This window comes from Panthera uncia, chromosome A2 (assembly GCF_023721935.1).
Source record: "Panthera uncia isolate 11264 chromosome A2, Puncia_PCG_1.0, whole genome shotgun sequence".
In the NCBI taxonomy this organism is placed as follows: Eukaryota; Metazoa; Chordata; class Mammalia; order Carnivora; family Felidae; genus Panthera; species Panthera uncia.
This window is the reverse complement of record NC_064816.1, coordinates 136354897-136361866: the sequence shown is the minus strand read 5'-3', so window position 1 is coordinate 136361866 and position 6970 is coordinate 136354897. Positions and strand designations below refer to the sequence as shown.

General features: G+C 37.6%; 1 pseudogene; it reads right to left on the bottom strand.

Moving 5' to 3' along the window:
• Positions 1–553: 553 nt before the first annotated feature.
• Positions 554–1811, bottom strand: LOC125930114 (60S ribosomal protein L4-like; annotated as a pseudogene).
• Positions 1812–6970: the final 5159 nt, after the last annotated feature.

Below are 6970 nucleotides of genomic sequence, written 5' to 3'. Positions count from 1 at the left end.
TCCCTACTATTATTGTATTACTATCAATTACTTCCTTTATGTTTGTTATTATTTGCTTTATATATTTGGGTGCTCCCATGTTGGATGCATAAATATTTATAATTGGTATAGTTTCTTGTTGGACTGTTCCCTTTATTTTTATGTAGTCCCCTTCTTCAACTCTTGTTACAGTCTTTGGTTTAAAATCTAGTTTGTCCAATATAAGTATTGCTACCCTAGCTTTCTTTTCACTTTCATTTGCATGGTAAGTGCTTTTCCATCTCTTACTTTCAATCTGCATATCTCTTTAGGTCTGAAATGAGTCTCTTGTAGGCAGTATATAGATGGGTCTTGCTTTTTAATCCATTCCATCACCCTATGTCTTTTGATTGGAATGTTTAGTCTATTTATTTATTTATTTTTGTTGGTGTTTTGATTTGGTTTTGGTTTGGGGTTTTTGTTGTTGTTGTTGTTGTTGCTGTTATTGTTGTTTGTTTTTCTTTTGACCAGATCTTTATTCAAAATTAGCTGTTCATAATGATTTGACTTCTACAGAAAAAACAAATTTAAGTTTTTATGCAGCAGGCTTCCTTTCTTCTATGGTGGGTTTCTTTTCAGCAGACTTCTTCTTAGCTGCTGGTTTCTCAGTAGCTGCAGCCTTTTTTCCTACTAAAGGTTTCTTCTGCTTCTTAACACCAACAGCCTTCTTTCCTTTCTTCTCTACCACAGACCTTTCGCCTGGAACCCCCTTCTCATCTGATTTGGCTCCTAAGGCTACTGCTGCCTTATCCATCCGGAGTTTGTGATTCTTGGCCAGGCGAAGAATGGTGTTATATATAGTGCATGATCTTTGCATATGGGTTTAGCTTCAGTATGATTCTCAGGTTTTCTGTGGACTTCAGTACTCTGTGATGAATCTTCTTGCATGGTACTCAGAGGGCTCTTTGGATCTCTGAGCTTTTCAAGATTCTGCTAAGGTCTGTGTTAAGTGTCTTATGCATGGAAGTAGGCAGCCTTACACCAAGTGCCATACAGATCATCTAACTTGCAGAAAGTACTTTCAGTCCAAGTGCAGAAATGTCCTACGTGCCCACCAGGAGCAAGTTTCAAAATGTTCAGTTTGCTTGCATTAAGTAATTCCAGGGATGTTTCTGAAGGTCTTGATACTGTTGTCCTCATTATACATGATACAAGGTCCCCTGCACTGGATATGACGACAGTTCTTCATCTTACCTTTGCCAGCTCTCATTTGCTGAGAGGCATAGACCTTTTTCATATCATTCCAGGCTTTAAGTTTCTTAAGAAGCAAAACAACCTCTTTGATCTTCTTGTAGCCTTCACCTTTATCTTTAACCACCAAAGAAAGTTCAGGAACTTCCTTCATACAATGACTTTTAGAATGACCAGTGCTGGTAAGGTTGAGGCAGCCAGGGCAGAGCAGATGGCATATTGCTTCTGTGTTATGTTTACTCTGAGGTGCCAATGGTGGCCTAATTTGGTTGGTACAAACATGTGGCCCCCATGACACATATTTCCAGAAGCACCCTGGCTGCAACAGTGAGTCCCATGCCTCAAACTCTGGGAATTCAAGCCATGGTTCTGCCAGTACTGGTTTGATGACCTGCTAATTCATTGACAGCATATGACTGTCTGTTGTTTTTGTGCAAGTTGGTGTGAACAAAGTTCACAATATCAGGTTTAATGGAAGCCTTGAATACAGCAGGCAAAGTAACATTTTTGCCCGATGACATTCCCTTTTCAGAATACACTGATGTCAATGGGCAAGCAGTTGTCATTCTGGGAAGAGGAGAGGGCCACACTCCTCTCAATCCCGAGGCTCCTATAGGAAAAGTGTTTGGTTTATTTAAATTCAAAGTAATTATTGACAGGTGTGTGCTTAAAGTGATTATCAATACATGTGTGCTTACTGCCATTTTGTTACTTGTATGGTTGTTTTTGTTGTTCTTCCTTCCTTTCTTCTCTTCCTCCCTATTCTTAGGGTTTGCTGGCTGTCTTTGGTGATATACTTGGATTCCTTCCTCTTTATTTTTTGCATATCTGTTACTGGTTTTTGATTTGTAGTTACCACTAGGTTTATATATAACATTTTATGCATATAGCTGTCTATATTGTTGATGGTCACTTAAGTTTGAACCCATTCTTTACTCTCCCCCTCCCCATTTTAGGTATATGGTGCCATACTTTACATCCTTTTGTAAATTCCTTGACTGATTTCTATAGGTTTACTTAATTTTAGTACTTTTGTGTTTCCTACTTTTCTTACTTCTGCTTATGGTCTTTCCTTTTCACTCAGAGTCCTCTTATTTTTAAAACATTTTTTTTAACGTTTATTCATTTTTGAGAGACAGAGAGAAACACTGTGAGCAGGGGAGGGGCAGAGAGAGAGGGAGACACAGAATCTGAAGCAGACTCCAAGTTCTGAGCTGTCAGCCCAGAGCCCGATGCAGGGCTTGAAGCCATGAACTGTGAGATCATGATCGCTGAGAGTTCTGGTAACACTAGTTTAGTGGTTATGAATTCCTTTAACTTTTGTTTGTCTGGGAAACTTCTTCTCTCTCCTCTTCTGAATGATATCCTTGCTGAATCAAGTATTCTTGGCTGCAGGTTTTTTCTATCATCACTTTGAATATATCATGCCACTCCTGTCTGGGCTGCAAAGTTTCTGCTAAAAAATCTGCTGATAGCCTTATGGGGATTCCCTTGTATATAACTGTTCTCTTTTCTCTTGCTGCTTTTAAAATTCTACCCTTATCACTGCTTTTTACCATTTTAATTACTGTGTGACTTGGTGTGGACCTCCATGGGTTGATTTTACTGGAGGCTTCCTAGATGTGGATTTCTGTTCTCTTGCCCAGATTTGGGAACTTTTCAGCTATTATTTCTTTAAGTAAATTTTCTGCTCCCTTTTCTCTCTCTTCTCTGTCTGGAATCACTTTAATGTGAATTTTGTTACACTTGCTGGTGTTGCTGAGTTCCCCAAGTCTATTTTTACTTACTTATTGTTATTTTTTGTTCTCTTTCTTGTTCAGCTTGATTTCCAATAGTCTCTCCTCCTCAGGTTGCTGATCCATTCTTCTGCTTCTCCCAGTCTACTTTTTATTCCATCTAATGTATTTTTAACTTCACTTCTTAAGTTTTACATCTCTGATTGGTTCTTTGGTTCTTTTTTTTTTTTTTTATGTTTTCTGTCTCTTTCTTGAGGGTCTCACTGAGGTCTTCCACTTTTTTCTCAAGTCCAGTGAGAATCTTTATGACCATTACCTTAAATTCTCTATCAGACATATTACTTACTTCCATTTTGTTTAGCTCTATTGGTGTGATTTTGTCCTATTCTTTCATTTGGGATGTGTTCCTTGCCTCCTCATTTTGTCTAGCTATCTGTGTCTCTTTCTGTGTGTTAGGAAAGTTAGCAGTGTCTCCTACTCTTGAAAGTAGTGGCTTTATGAAGAAGTCCTGTAGTGCCCTACAGTGCAGTGTTCCCTGTTCACCGGAACCTTGTGCTTCAGGGATGTCTCCTGTGTTTGTTGCATGCACCCTATTGTTGTGGACGAGCTGCATTTACCTTTAGTTCAGTCATCTGCAATTGCTCTCTTTGTTGTGGGCAGGGTTTGGTCCCTGTATTGGTAGCTGGCCAATCTTCCCAGAGCTGTTTTCTATTGGCAGTGTCATGGTATAAGGTTTCTTGGCTTCTGGCAATCTACTAGGGCTTTCCCTTCCCTCTTGTTCCTCCCACCTATTTCATTATCATGAAGAAACAAAAAGAGAAGAGAGAAGGACTATTTTTTCTCTGCTTTTCTTTATACATTTCATTCTGAGGCTAGTTGTCTTATACCCAAATTAGAAAATATTGTTGAAGTGATTCTTAGGGATTATGGTCAAGTTTGAAATCTATCTATCCCATTTGAATAAGAATAAATTTTTGCAGTTCTAGAAGTCTCCAGTTCTCAGTTAACTTGCTGCTAGGCTAGTAACCTTCATAAGGTGAACGGTTGTTGATCAATTTCAGTATAATAATTATAGAAGATCTTCTGGAAATATTTAAGAAAAAGGATAATTTCATTTTATTTTATTCCTGTGCAGTGTGCTAGACACTATATTAGCTTTATGTATAATAGACTTATTGTACCTTCTGTGTTCTTTAGTAATACAACAAAAATTGCATCTTCATAAAGCATTTCATATTACAAAAATAAAAATGTAATTTAAAAAATGACATTAAATACGTTAGGTATTTAACAGAGAAGGCAGTGTTTTGAGGAAACAGTTTTATCTTTGTAAAACTTTCCCCATAATGAAATATTTATATGGTTTGAACATTATAACTTCATGTCAAGAAATTTAGTTAATGAAAGTCAAGTGGAAAAAAATGCAAATTAATTATTATTCAAAATGTCAGAGTAAATTTATATGCAAAACTAAAATATTTAGGATTAAAATTCATCTTTAAATTGGATTCTAAGTATAAATAAGATGCATATATTATGAACTGCAGTGGGTTAGTAGGGAGAAGTATAAATGATCACAATCTTAGATAATTACCTCAGTAGGGCATACAGTCCTTTTCAATAACTCAACACTGATACTCCTTTCAATTTTTAAGAAACTATCTTTGATACATTTATGTTGTTTGGTATTTCTAGGGAATCCTGTCACGTTGTTTAGATCTTTATAAGAACTTTGAGATGTCGTTATTAGTAAGAGAACTATATAGCATTAAATTTTAAGCATAAACAATATTCCCAGAACTTCATGAAGATTAGAATCAGGCTTCCCAATAGCCATTCACAGGACTAGACCTGAATGAAACTGTCCTGGGCAACAGTGAGACACTGCAAGTTTGTCTTTGCCATCCAACTTTTTCTTCTTCCCAGGACCCCTACAGACCTGGTTTATTTGAGCCTGTGGCCCCAGAAAGCATCCCACATTGCAGAACTACCACAATTTACCATAGATTCTTGAGCCATACCTCCAGAGCCACCTCAATATAAAACTTCTACTTTTTCCATGTGTATTTGTGTCTAGAATGTAATTAAGATTTAGGCACACCCAATTGATTTGCTTTCAGTAGTCTGTAAAAACTAATTTGGCCAAGATACAAATAGGTTTGGTGAGTTTCCGCAGCATTGACCATTTTTTCTGCCACTTGTGCCTTTCTTTTTTTTTTTCTTTTGGAAACAGTTTTATTGAGACAGAAGATAAACCATCCCCCATCCCCTTTCTATTCTGATGCCACAAGTTGTAATGAAATATTGGCAATAGGAGGAGCAGTTGGGAATTGTAGTGAATCCCCTGAAGTTTACTTCCAAAGTTACTCAAAATCGTGTTGCACATACATGCCATTCATGAAAACACAATGTGTCCTACTAGAGTGTAAATATCTAATATTCACCCCACTGTATCTTACATTTCTTTTAAGATCACGGTGTCTTGCTTAGTCATCTAATATTTAATACTGGTGTTTTAGAGTAATTCTTCCCAAGAGATTTAAACTATCGCTCTTGGGGCACCTGGGTAGCTCAGTTAGTCAAGCATCCGACTTCAGATCAGGCCATGACCTCACCACTTGTGGGTTTGAGCCCCGCATCGGCTCTGTACTAACAGCTCAGAACCTGGAGCCCACTTCAGATGCTGTGTCTCCCTCTCTCTGCCCCTCCCCCACCTCTTTCTCTCTCTCTTTCTCAAAAATAAATAAATATTAAAAATTTTTTTTTAAATTGTTGCTCTCAATTTTCCTAGTGAAATCGCCTCTCACCATTCCCTATTCAGACGGCTAATTCTCCCACAGTGGCTATATATAATTACTTGTAGTTTTTACTGATGTTTGTTTTTAACTGTAGTTTAATATACGACCTATACATTTTTAATAATTATGGTGACTTGCATTTATACACCATCGTTCACCTTGAAAGATCCCAAAGCACCTTTCCAAACTATACACTTCTCACATAAATAAATGCCAGGCAACATTAAGGATGATGGAAACAGCCAGTCACACAATTAACATGCTGTTTACCTAACTCCTGAAAAATATAGATGCTTCCCAAGACCCGAGCTAATATCAATCATAGGAGATGCTTCACTGAACACCATGCCACAGGCTGATACCATCTCTCACTATTGACATAAGCCACTTTTTTATTAATTTATTTTTAAATTTACATCCAAGGTAGTTAGCATATAGTGCTATAATGACTTCAGGAATAGATTCCAGTGATTCATCCCCTATGTATAATACCCAGTGCTCATCCCAACAAGTGTCTTCCTTAATGCCACTTACCCATTTAGCCTCTCCCCCACCCCCAGAAACCCTCAGTTTGTTTTCTGTATTTAAGTCTCTTATGTTTTGTCCCCCTCCTTGTTTTTAGATTTTTATTTTTTGCTTCCCTTCCCTTATGTTCATCTGTTTTGTATATTAAAGTCCTCATATGGGTGATGTCATATGATATTTGTCTTTCCCTGATTAACTAATTCATTTAGCATAATACCCTGTAGTTCCATCTAGATGCAAATGGCAGGATTTCATTCTTTTTGATTACTGAGTAATACTCCAGTGTGTGTGTGTGTGTGTGTGTGTGTGTGTGTGTGTGTGTGTGTGTTGGGAAGACACACCATGGCTTCTTTATCCATTCATCCATCGATGACATTTGGGTTCATTCCATACTTTAGATATTGTCAATAGTGCTGCTATAAACATTGGAGTGCATGTGCCCCTTCGAAACAGCACACCTGTATCCCTTAGATAAATACCTAGTAGTGCAATTGCTGGGTCATAGGGTAATTCTATTTTTAATTTTTTGAGGAACCTCCATACTGTTTTCCAGGGTGGCTGCACCAGCTTGCATTCCCACCAGCAGTGCAAAACAGGTCCTCTTTCTCTACATCGTCACCAACATCTGTTATTGCCTGAGTTATTTATTTAAGCCATTCTGACTGGTGTGAGGTGGTATGTCATTGTGGTTTTAACTTGTAT